We start from the raw sequence: 14,000 nt of genomic DNA, 5'->3' as shown, positions 1-14,000 counted from the left end.
AGTCGGTGGTGTGGGTGGTAGTCGACCGCTTCAGCAAGATGTGCCACTTTGTGCCCCTTAAGAAGCTACCTAACGCCAAGACGTTAGCTTCTTTGTTTGTGAAACACATCCTGCGTCTCCATGTGGCCCCAGTCAATATAGTTTCTGACAGAGGGGTACAATTTGTTTCCTTAGTTTGGAGAGCTTTTTGTAAAAAGTTGGAGATTGATCTGTCCTTCTCCTCCGCCTTCCATCCCGAAACTAATGGCCAAATGGAAAGGACTAACCAATCCCTGGAACAATATTTAAGGTGTTTCATCTCTGACTGTCAATTCGATTGGGTCTGATTCCTTCCCCTTGCTGAATTTTCCCTGAATAACCGGGTCAGTAACTCGTCAGGGGTTTCCCTGTTTTTCTGTAATTTCGGGTTTAACCCAAGGTTCTCCTCCGTTTCCCCTGGTTGTTCCAATAATCCTGAGGTAGAGGATGTTCATCGGGAACTGTGCACTGTCTGGGCCCAGGTTCAGAAGAACCTAGAGGCGTCCCAGAGCGCACAAAAGATTCAGGCGGATAGTAGACGTTCTGCTAACCCCCGGTTTGTCGTCGGGGATTTGGTCTGGTTGTCGTCCAGGAACTTGCGCCTTAAGGTCCCGTCCAGGAAGTTTGCTCCCCCATTTATTGGACCTTATAAGATCATTGAAGTCCTCAACCCTGTATCCTTCCGTCTGGAGCTGCCCCCATCCTTTCGCATACATGACGTCTTCCATGCCTCCCTCCTTAAACGCTGCTCCCCGTCCTGGTCCCCCTCGAGGATACCTCCTGTTCCCGTTCTCACCCGAGGGGGTGGAATTCGAGGTGGCCAAGATTATGGACAGTAGGATGGTCCAGGGCTCCCTCCAGTACCTGGTCCATTGGAGAGGATACGGGCCGGAGGAGAGGACTTGGGTACCTGCCCGTGATGTTCACGCTGGGGTATTGATCAGGAGGTTCCACCTTCTCTTCCCTACTAAACCGGGTCCTCTTAGTAAGGGTCCGGTGGCCCCTCATAAAAGGGGGAGTACTGTTAGGGATCTGCCAGGTACTACGTCTAGGTATACTCCTGGGATTAATCAATCCACACCTGAGGCCAGACCTGTTCGACTGACACCATCTCCCACCAACCAGGGTGGCAGGATCAGGAGTGGGAGAGCCTATCGCGGCCTGGTCAGTCGGAGTTAGCTCCGCCCCCTGTCCTTTATTACCTGCCGTGTTCTCTTCCTCAGTGCTTGTAATTCTTCTGGATTCCTGGCCTCACTGCTGCTTGCTCCAGCCTGCTTCTGCCGTGCTTCTGCCTTGCTGCAGTTCCGCTTAACCTGCTTTGCTTTGCCCCTGGCTTGCTTTTGCTTTGCCCCTGGCTTGCTTCCTTCTCCGTGCTCACTTTGGTATTCTCCACTTCATCCTGGTCCTGACTACTCATTCACCGCTCCGTTTCCTCGCGGCGTTCCGTGGCTACTGCCCCTTCCCTTGCGTGTTCCCTGTTTGTTCTCCCGTGCACTTAGACAGCGTAGGGACCGCCGCCCAGTTGTACCCCGTCGCCTAGGGCGGGTCGTTGCAAGTAGGCAGGGACAGGGCGGTGGGTAGATTAGGGCTCACTTTCCCTTCACCTCCTTCTGCCATTACAGCGTGTTCTCGAGAGATTACGGTGTGACGTCACTCACTTCCTGCCCCAGGTCCTGCATCGTGTCGGACGAGCGAGGACACATCGGCACCAGAGGCTACAGTTGATTCTGCAGCAGCATCAGCGTTTGCAGGTAAATAGCTACATCGATTTACCTGCAAACGCTGATGCTGCTGCAGAATCAAATGTAGCCTCTGGTGCCGATGTGTCCTCGCTGGTCCGACACAATGCAGGACCTGGGGCAGGAAGTGAGTGACGTCACAGCGTGATCTCTCGAGAACACGCTGTGTCTTTGCACTGCCAGAAGCTGGGCGTTGTGAAGAGAAGTGGCTGATACTTCTATACACAACGCCCAGCTAGTAAAAGAAGTAAAAACGCCCCGATGTAACGAACACTATACACGCCCAGTTGTACTTTTACTTTAAACACGCCCAGTTGTACTTTAGAAAGCCTCATTTACATAAATATAAAAATGGTCATAACTTGGCCAAAAATGCTCACTTTATAAAAAACAAAAAACGTTACTCTCAGGGTATGTTCACACGAGGGCGTCCGTAACGGATGAAATTACGGGGATGTTTCAGCCTGAAAACATCCCCATAATTTCAGCCGTAACGGCATGTGCAGGCGCTTGAACGCCGCATCCATTACGGACGTAATTGGCGCTGCTATTCATTGGAGTCAATGAATAACGGCTCCAATTACGGCCAAAGAAGTGACAGGTCACTTCTTTGACGCGGGCGTCTATTTACGCGCCGTCATTTGACAGCGGCGCGTAAATTACGCCTCGTGTGAACAGACAAACGTCTGCCCATTGCTTTCAATGGGCAGATGTTTGTCAGCGCTATTGAGGTGCTATTTTCGGACGTAATTCGGGGCAAAAATGCCCGAATTACGTCCGTAATTAGTGCGTGTGAACATACCCTTATCTCCATTGCAGCGCCGATCTGCTGCTATAGGAGATAGGGGTTGCAAAATCTGGTGACAGAGCCTCTTTAAATGGATACATTTATTGGGTTCCTTACATCCTAGGGGCCTTAATATCGAATTTAATGTGGCGAGATTGAATTAATTAACACATGGCTTTTGCAATGTTGGTTGCCCATGCAGTGTCCTCCTTATTGAATGTTTTTATACACGCATGCAAGTAATAGCATGCTGTATGTGATACATGTTATACAACAAAAAATTTCATATTTATTGTGGCAATCTTGTTGAATAATGTTTTATTTATATAAATTATTGATGTTTTTCAGATAACCATTGGAACATCGTGACCACTCACCAGCTCTACATGTACCGGGATATAATGATACGCATCCACATCTGCCCGACTAATCCTGCAAGTCCAGTAGTACATAATCAGATGTATATATATAAAAATTATATAAAAATTGTTTGACCATCTTGATACATTATATGAGTTCCGTTTCTTACCCCAAGGGGACTACTAATATCATAAATGTAGCACTGTTATGTTGTACAGTGTTCTGTCTCAGATATTAGGTCATCATAATTTAAATACCAGTCCTGGATTGCAGTCTGGCAGATTCAGATGCGAGTTGACACACCTCATTTCTCCTTCCTGTATTGCTTACTGTGTGGAACTCACTAACTGGCTTGAGTGTCAATTGTTACTATGCAACTCCAGTCTTCATTGTTCTTTATGAGAGCATGCGCAGTAGAAGGGTGAGGACTCTAATGAGCTTGTGGATTCAACAGGTGGAACAGACCTGCCTCTCCTTTCACAAATTTACATACACTAGCCCGGATTGGTGAGTGGTCGGATGTTCTCCACCCACACACATATTGTTGCATTTTCAATTTCATGACAATCATACAGATTTTGCATGTTTTAATAATGTTTTTGTAATTTTGTATTCACTGTTGTCAACACTGGCAACTGATCACTAGAAATCTTTTTAAAAGTGTCGTATTTGAATGTATATCAGTATGGTTTTCTTATATATACTGTCTTAATATTTACTCATTATAATGAGACACTCACAAGCAATGTGTGAACCATATATAGTATCACTATGCTTGATAAAGGTCCTATAGCAGGACGGAAACGTTGCAGCTTGTGCTGGCTTAATAAACTAACATTTTTTTCACTAACACGGAGTGCTGCCTGTGGGATTTTCTTCAATATTAATCTATATCCCCTGGATCGGGATTACCTGCTTGCACCTGAGACCATCTTGGAATTGCATTGTGAGTTCTGCTGCTTTTCCATTGTGTGTATGTGTATATATAAAAAAAATATATATATATTTTTTATATTATTATTTTTTTTTTATTTAAGCTCCACTAGTATTGGAGGCGGGGTGTTAGGGCATTTTATATGTCTGATTTGATATGTTATATCTTTTATTGTAATATAAGAATGAAAAAAGATAGAAAAACGTAATAAAGCAAAATCCGTTTGGGTTTTGATAATAAAAACAAAGTTCGATAAATGCCTGAAATCGAGGAACTGACTCAAATATTGTAGCTTCATATGACTTTTATTAGAAAAACTAGAAGTGGAAAAACAGAAAACTAAGACTCCCCTTCAGAGGCTGCGTGACAGGCGTGGACACTCAACACTATGCTGACGAGGAACTGCTATACCCCCTGCCCACGTGGTCATCTTCTTAAAGGGGAACAGCAGAGATTCCCACACAAACTATTCATTGTGGAGTCCTAAGAAATCTGGACTAAGTTTTGCTAAACATTGGCTCAAGTATGTTGGATGACAATACAATGTATTTACAGTTAGGATGTAGATATTGAAAAAAAAAAACACAAGAAGAGACAGATGATGACATTTTCCAGATTTATAATATTAAGAAAATCTCATACTGGTGCTCTCCATCCAATAAGAAAGTAAGTATACAAGAAACCACTGAACAGTATTATGGGAAGTAAAGCTAAGCACTCAAGCCGGCACATGCTTTATTTTCAACATTCATATCAAACCTCGGAGAGAAGGTTCATAATAATCACAAAACTGCATCCATGACCCCCCTAGGAGCCCACTGGCCAATGAATATGATAGACATGATCAAAAGAGTTCATTGTCTCGTGCAAAAGATGTCGCCGGCACCGGACTCTAGTTTCCTATATCTCGTAATGCACCAAATATTGTCATATTGTTCTGCATCCACCATTTATACAGTACCGTTATACTTCAGTCTGTGTCCGAATGACCATTTTTTATCCCCTAAATAGATTTTACTTTAAAAGGAATGTGTCGCTAGAAATTTTTTTTTTTTAGTTAAACAATTATTATTTAAGTGATTACACATTGTTTTAATTTTTTTTAAAGTCCGGAAATATTATAAATTAGATTCTAATTTATAACATTTCCATGTGCTGGTCACTAGAGGGAGCAATTCCCAAAATTGCAGCATTGGCAATGTGGTAAAGCAACCTCATTGCTTTATGCTGCAGATTTGGGGTAGACACACTCGCTCTAGTGTCCTCACAGAATCCCCCCTCCCTTATTTTGGCTAGTGCCAGGAGAAGGAGGGGGTTGAATCTTCAAACCTCCTACACTGTGCTGCCATTTTCTGAGCGAATGCACAGTGTAGGAGGATTAGATACAGTGGTAATCAGACAGTTTAACACGAACATAATACACACATCACATACACAAACATAACTTACCTGCTCCTGCCGCCTCCGCTCCTATTCCTTGCGTCTTCGCTACCTTGAACATATGGCCGGAAGCCGCGGCCGGAAAGTAGTCATCTGACTGTCCGGCAGCAGCTTCTGGTTCACATAAAAATGGCTCCGGATTTCACTCTGCTAACAAGCTTTGTTTTGGTCTGTGTGGGAGCGGCGCATGCGCCGTCTTCACACAGACGGCATACGGTGCAGTGAATGGAATGGCTCCCTTTCGCATACTCTATCGGGATGTATGTGCCGTATTCCATCTCTGTATGTGTCGTTAACCGACACAGAGATGAAAAAAAAAATGGCAGCCCCCATAGAGAAGTAAAAGTAAGAAAAACAAAATAAGTAGAATTTATTTTAATATCATACTAAAAGCAATATTATAAAAAAAATAATCATGACACCTTCCCTTTAAATGTAAATCCTGGTGCTAACGTGCCGCTGCCTGCCGATACAGGACGTGACGTCACTCATTATTTCATATATCTAATTGCTAATAGTCACCAGAATTTTATACATTGTTCTGCGTCACACTTATAACTATAACAGCAGCAACAATCAGCAATACAGTGACTTTTATTAGATAGACGGTGTGACTTCTGGAGGGTTTTATATTGGAGCTGGGACTTGGATAAAGCGCCGGTCTAGTAAACAGGATCCTGAGTTCACGTCTCAACAGTGTCTTGTCCTTTCCATATGGTGAAGATGTTCCAGTAAATAGATCGTTACCTCTGATATTGGTCTCCGGTGATGTTTGTCAGATTAATGTTTACATGTCACAGGTTCATTGTCCAACAAAAAGATCAAGTAACGGGAAAAACCTCAGGAATTGTATTAGAAATTATAAAGACGTTTCACTACTTATTCTGTTGAAAAAATGATATATTTATCTATGCATGTTTTGTTGTCTTCTAAGGGAAGCCAATAGTTTGCCCCCAGATTAAGAATACAGTTTATGTTACGTTGAAGAGAATGAAGCTTTATTAGGACATAAATAAGACGCTATGGATTATTTGGGTAAAGTGCCGGTCTAGTAAACAGGAGATCCTGACACTCAGCAGTGTCTTGTCCTTTCCATATTGTGAATATGTGTTCAACCAAAGACATGTGACCCAAACTTTATACCACTGCCCATGTCCCATCACTATTTACATGTATTCTGACTATAGAGAACATGGAAAGACAACTGGAAAAGAATAACACAGCAATTAAAGGGGTTGTCTAGATTTTATTTATTTGTAGAATAGGAAATCATACCGTTTTCTAATCTAAATGTATTAGAGATTCTGTTCACACACATTTCTAATAATGCATGAGGCCCCTGTCACAGTAGAATGGTATAGCCCACAGATTAGTCCTGTGTAATGTATCCACAGGCTAACTGAATATTACTAAACATGGCGTCAGTCATGTGACCCCCCCAGACACATCATGTGACGCCTAGCATTCAGTCAGCAGCAGGGTTACACGACATACATGTGTTGGGGCCACATAGAAGACACGTCCATGGGATAAGTGAATAGGAGTAATGGTGGAATAATGATGAACAACTACTTCACTGCCTGTAGTCACTGCCTCTAAATGATTTATAAAATGGCTGCCTGTCTCTGGGGGATGTTATGTTAATAAAGTTAAAGATTTATAAAAAACACAACACACAGAGGAGACAGGAGAAGAATTTAAGAGCGGATCCTCACAGACATGATGAGGAGATGCCGCTGTAGGTAGAAATACTTTATAACTTCTGCTCCTCAATAACCTATAATTCACCTGTTATATACCTGGACAGTGTTACTTGAATACCAGGGGTGACATGATGTGCGTCACATGACTGACGCCATCTTTAGTCCATTTAGTTATCCTATGGGTACGTTTCTATGGACTAATCTTTGGGCTATACCATTTATTTTTTTTAGACAATGGCAAAAACACCGGTATAAAATAGGCATGTGATCCGAATTTTAAATACGTATATAATCAGAAAATCGGTATGATGTCCTATTCTATAAATAAATTTAATAAAACTAATTAAAAGTGGACAACCCCTTTCAGGTGTAGGAGTCTGTCCTAATAAAGGTCAGATTACTGAGGTGTGCCCACCACCACCCCCTGTGGGAGAAATCCAGCAGAGAAGGTAAGTGTGTGTGTTTTTGTGCCACAGTGTACACTACCGTTCAAAAGTTTGGGGTCACCCGGACAATTTTGTGTTTTCCATGAAAACTCACACTTATATTTATCAAATGAGTTGCAAAATGACTAGAAAATATAGGCAAGACATTGACAAGGTTAGAAATAATGATTTTTATTTGAAATAATTTCTCCTTCAAACTTTGCTTTTGTCAAAGAATATTCCATTTGCAGCAATTACAGCATTGCAGACCTTTGGCATTCGAGCTGTTAATTTGCTGAGGTAATCGGGAGAAATTTCACCCCATGCTTCCAGAAGGCCCTCCCACAAGTTGGATTGGCTTGATGGGCACTTCTTGCGTACCATACGGTCAAGCTGCTCCCACAACAGCTCTATGGGGTTGAGATCTGGTGACTGCGCTGGCCACTCCATTACAGATAGAATACCAGCTGCCGGCTTCTTCCCTAAATAGTTCTTGCATTATTTGGAGGTGTGCTTTGGGTCATTGTCCTGTTGTAGGATGAAATTGGCAATTTCTCGCATGGAATAGCCTTCATTTCTAAGAACAAGAATAGACTGTCGAGTTTCACATGAAGGCTCTCTTTTTCTAGCCATTTTGAGAGTTTAATTGAACCCACAAATGTAATGCTCCAGATTCTCAACTAGCTCAAAGGAAGGTCAGTTTTATAGCTCCTCTAAACAGCAAAACTGTTTACAGCGGTGCTAACATAATTGCACAATGGTTTTCAAGTGTTTTCTAATCATCCATTAGCCTTCTAACACAGTTAGCAAACACAATGTACCATTAGAACACTGGAGTGATGGTTGCTGGAAATGGGCCTCTATACACCTATGTAGATATTGCATTAAAAACCAGACGTTTGCAGCTAGAATAGTCATTTAGCACATTAACAATGTATAGAGTGTATTTCTGATTAATTTAATGTTATCTTCATTGAAAAAAACTGTGCTTTTCTTTCAAAAATAAGGAAATTTCTAAGTGACCCTAAACTTTTGAACGGGTGTGGGTGTGTGTGTGTGTGTGTGTATATATATATATATATATATATATATATATATATATATATATATATATATAAATAAAATTGTATATTCCCTACCTACCTATTCTAATATAATAAAAGATAGAAAGGTAGATAGATAGAAAAAAAGATAGATGGATAGATTGTATAGATAGATAGAAATCTATCTATACAGAGAATGTTTTACAGTGTAACAATTTTTTTTCCACAGTATTATTCTGGCAGTAATTCTCTCAAGTATCTTCTTCTCCTCACACTGAAACAATGTGTGAGGAGAAGAAAAAAGGCAGGAGATTTGCTGCCAGAAATGTCAAAATAAAACAAAATGTGATCGCAGCGATCACATGTTCCGGGACTATCAGATTGGTCTCTGATACTCTGCACAGTGCCCAGAGCTGTTGGTAACAGCGTGCACACTGTATTTTACATAGAAATGCATGTGATCGCTGTGATTGGTTGTCACAGCGATCACATGTTCAGGGACCAAAAGATTGGCCCCTGACACTGTGCCCACGGCTGTTAGCAACAGCCAGGGCACAGAGCTGTGTGCACGCGATCGCGCGTGCACAGTCTCTGAAGTGCCGTCGTAATTAGTCTATACGGCGGACTTCAGAGACCCTGACCGCTGGCCGTAAAAACACAGCCAGCTGTCGGGAACCTGTTAATGCATGTATTAACTTCGTGATGATTCATTGCACATTTATCCTGGATTTATCACAGATTTTTACCCAGCTTTTATTTTTTATTCCGTCATCTGTAGCATCCAATCACTGAGCTGAAAATCACTATTGCACACTGTTACCGGCTATTGCGGACCATTGCAGACTATGCACATAAAGGACTTCATGCAGAAAAATAACTCCTATTCGTGTATGCATACACTCCCTGTTTCTCATGGAATTGTAAACTGACACAACACATATGATATCCAATCAGAACATAAAACTGACCTATAGGATTCTCTTACCTTTCCGTTTTGTCCCTCGTCCAATGAGAAGCGCGTCTCTCCCGTTCGTCACCGCTGTGTTGACGCCCCGTTCCCGCCCTTGTAGCGCACTGCGCATGTCCGGGGTCCCTGTACGCGTCGGGGACCCTGGATATGCGCTACGGCGCTGGGGCTTGGAAGTGGGGCATGCCTCACATCCGGTTGTCGGCGGGAGATATGCGCTGCACTCTCCTTGGATCAGGTGATATCGCATACACCTGTTCTCTACAGCATTTAAGGCTGCCCTGCACCAGACACTTTATACCCCTTGAGGAAGCACACTGCGAAACGCGCGTTGGGGTTTTCCATACGTCCGTCAGGCTCTAAGTACACCTCATTATGGGTAAGATACCCTTTTGCATTTGGGTTATACTTGCAAACTTTATAAATCATGAGATTGAATGTTGACTGCCTTACATTGCTTACTATAGGATACGACTTAGAGACTCGCACATGCATTATACTGTGTTTCTATTTTGTATTCCCGTACATTTATATCATGTCATGCTCTTTAGTATCTATGTTTGCCCCTGTTCACACATGCTAATGGTAACTTTCCTGTATCTTTATACCTGATTAACTGAGCCTGCCCTTCTGCATTGGAAATTTCACAGAGTCACTCTTTCCAACTGTACCTTTTTTAAAATTCTTCTGTGTTATGTGTATAACTTATGTAATAAAGGTTTCTTTTATCATATGGCTTCTATACTCCTTGTTCTTCCTTGTGTATAAAATGCTTATCTAGGAGTGCCCTCCTAATAGATTATTCTGGCAGTATGCTTTACGCTTACAGCATCTAACCCTTTATACTACTTGCAAGAGGAGCCCTTTTTGTGTATAATATTGTACTCTGTGTGTTTTTCACAGCAACTGGCTCCCAGCAAAACATGAATTTCAGAGCTCGTGACGCATCATGGCTCGTACAATTGAATCAAATATTCAATGAGGACTCTGTTTTAATTCCGACAATTGGTGGTAGTGATAGTAGGGAGCTCACAGCCAAACTCAAGTCCCTCCTAAATAAAAGAATTAGGACTTGGTGGAATAAGGCCTTCCTCACTAAATACATTTCGAAGGGCCTTATCCCCAGAGGGCTGAGAGTACAAGTGTTCCCCTCTTTTGATATGGAAAGTGATAGCTTTAAAAATAAATGGGAAACTCTAGCTAACACATGCTCAATGGGCTTCATGTATCTTTTGGTCCAATCCAATTCAAATACACTGATTGAATTGGAAAGAGATATAGACGAGATTCAGTCCACTATGAAAAAAGATTTTTCCAATGACGTTCTGGCCAAAATACAGGAAGATTTGGATAAGGATTACTCTAAGTGGGAGAAAGATATATGCACGATCAAATCTGGGAAATTTCAGAGAGACTTATCGGATTATCAATCTAATCGAGTATATAGATGGCATATGAGACGGGGCCGTTCTAGATCTAGATCCCTCCCCCACTCAAGATCATCATCAGTCTCATCTCGTGCATCAGGTGAGGAAACACATAGAGCCAGAGACATGAACCACAGTGACACTAGTGGGAATAGTCAGGGTTTCTTGGGCTCAAGGAGGCGTTATGACAGACATGCCAAGCATAAGAACATGCGAAATACTCAGCAGGACAAGAAACCAGCAAACAACCTGGAGGTAATTAACCTATCCTCACATGCCCTCTCTGATGCCCAATGTGATGTTCTCAGTAAGGGGCTGACTTTTTCACCCACCAACCATTTTGATTTCTTCACAGCTTTGAAGGACCTACACCTCTTTTCGCGTAAATTGATTCTAAAGAAACTCCATAGTAGGAGTTCTGATACGATGGTAGTCACCAGCGAAATGGAAAGGGAGGCCCTCCAGGCTCTTGAGGATCTCTTACGCGAACAGACATCTGAGGTAATGGGTGCCTTTCTGACATCTGTGCTACCCAGGTCCACGAGGTTCCCCCCCTTGTCTTTATGCCCTGAGGTTGAAATCTTTACCAGATTAGTTATGGATCAATTCAAGCAGCTGTCCATTACAAGAGGAGCAGACAATTTAACTGGCTCCCAGAGGAAAGCTTTGGGGGAACTGCGACTTCTGGACGATGTAGTGATTAAACCTGCAGACAAGGGGGGGAACATCGTGGTCTGGCCAATGGCTAAATACGAAAGGGAAGCCCTGAGACAATTACGTGATAAACATACTTACGCCAAATTGACTCACAGTCCGTTGCTTTCTTTTTCTGTAGAATTAACCAATATTCTCAGTAAGGCCCTGGATAAGGGACTCATCCCAAAGAAAATCTATGAGGGACTCCTGATCAATGAGCCTAAGATCCCAACGCTTTACTTTCTGCCTAAGGTTCACAAGAGTCTTGTGGACCCCCCAGGACGTCCGATCGTGTCAGGTATGGGTGGTCTCTGCGACCCAATATGTAAATTTATAGATTATTATCTTAAACCTTTGGTCGCCGATCTGCCCTCATACATTAAAGACACGACGGAAGTCCTGGGTAGGTTAGATGGTATTCAAATCGAGTCTGACATGTTTCTCGTTATGGCAGACGTTGAGTCTCTGTATACATGTATACGACATAGTGACGGTTTGGAGGCGGTTCGCTTTTACCTGGGGACCAGCAACCGGGATGGCGAAATGTGTGATCTTATACTGGAATTGCTTCAGTATATCCTGACTCATAACTTCTTCGTGTTTAAAGATCACTTCTACTTACAGACCAGGGGCACTGCCATGGGCGCGGCCTGCGCGCCATCCTATGCAAACCTGTTTCTCGGCCTTTGGGAGAGGCAGGTTTTTCTTCGGGATGGCGCCCGGGCCGCTGAACATGTGCAGTGCTGGCTTCGGTACATTGATGACATCCTTTTTATAAGGCAGGGTTCCGAGTGTGAACTGGTGGAATTCATGCGGCAATTGAATCTGAATTCTGTCAATATTAAGTTGACCTATAAATCACATAAACAACAAATAGATTTTTTGGACATACAAATCTTTACTGATTGTGATGGATTCCTTCAGACTGATGTCTTTCGGAAGCCCACATCAGTAAATTCTTTGCTGCATGCCACCTCTTTTCACACTCGGTCCACTGTCAGAGCCATCCCGGTTGGGCAGTTCCTCAGGATGAAGCGGATCTGCTCCACCGATAGACTCTTTGAGCGACAGTCAGATGACCTAAAATCCAGATTCACAGATAGAGGATACAGCACACGCTTCATTAAATCAGGCTATAATAGGGCTAGAAGAACTCTGCGCCTCGAGCTCTTACAAAACAAAAGTCATCCCACTGTCGATAACCAAACTCGTTTCATCACGACATACAACAATGGGATAAAATGAGGTCTATTTTAGCACAACATTGTCCCATTCTAAGGTCAGAACCAGCCCTAGCAAAGAGCCTATCGCTAAAACCTATGATGACAGCTAGGAGGAGTAAAAATCTCAAGGACCTCCTGACCAAAAGTCATTATGTACCCAAAACTGTCAACCCTTTTGGTGCACGGGAACCCATAACTGGATGTTACCCGTGTGGTGACTGTGTCGCATGTCCAAATATTAGCAGAGCTAATGACTTTAAGACAACAGATGGCAGTAAAACATTTATAATCAGAGACTATATCTCTTGTAGTACTACATACGTTGTATACTATGCCCTATGCGGCTGACCAAAAATTTATGTGGGCTTAACATCCCGACAGTTGAGGATACGCACTAGGGAGCACGTCAGGGATATTATTGGAGCTAAGAAAATCAGTGACCTAAGACAACTAAAAACATTGCCTAGACATTTCAAAGAATGTCATGGTTGCAGCCCAAGATCCCTTATGATTCGTGGTATCGATCGTATACATTGTGGCATCAGAGGGGGCGATTTGAAGAAGGTTCTGGCCCAAAGAGAATGTATGTGGATTGTGAAGCTGGGTTCTATGGTGCCAAATGGCCTTAATGAACAACTGAATTTTGCATCCTTTCTATAAATTTCCTTCAAGTATCCTACCACCTTCTGTTCTTGCTTTTAATTTATTTTTAACATGTGTCTTTTACTGTGTCACTTAGGTACTTATTTAATCTGACAGTCTTTATTAGATGCGAATTCCAAACCTAGAGCCGGATCCTGGTCGAAGCATTGATGGAGAGGAAATATCTGTTGTGTATAGTGTCACCAATCCCTTCTTATGCTCTATGATGTATTGATAATAGTCCCCTTTTCTTAGGGCATGTTTCTACTTTTTATGATAGCGTATTTTCCACCATTTTATGTATTGAGATAATGTATTTCTCACTTTCTTTTTTATCTATTTCTCTAGTTGGCCCCATGTGTACAATTTACTATTGGAAACATTCGGCCTTACCCACTAATCATAAATGCCTGTTGTTCACTTACCCTGTACAATTATAGGGTATTAATATGATGTAGTTTTATTTGTGAATCTTATCTTGTTGTCACATTGTGTATAAAATTTGTGTTCACATGTTCGTAACTGAGTCAGCGGTAATCACTGTATACCCACATATTCAAGACACTCTATCTCTTCTGTGAAGGGAGTACGATGTG

The sequence above is a fragment of the Rhinoderma darwinii genome, chromosome 1 (genome assembly GCF_050947455.1).
Source record: "Rhinoderma darwinii isolate aRhiDar2 chromosome 1, aRhiDar2.hap1, whole genome shotgun sequence".
NCBI lineage: Eukaryota > Metazoa > Chordata > Amphibia > Anura > Rhinodermatidae > Rhinoderma > Rhinoderma darwinii.
The sequence above is the reverse complement of the archived record's forward strand: the minus strand, read 5'-3'. Positions refer to the sequence as shown.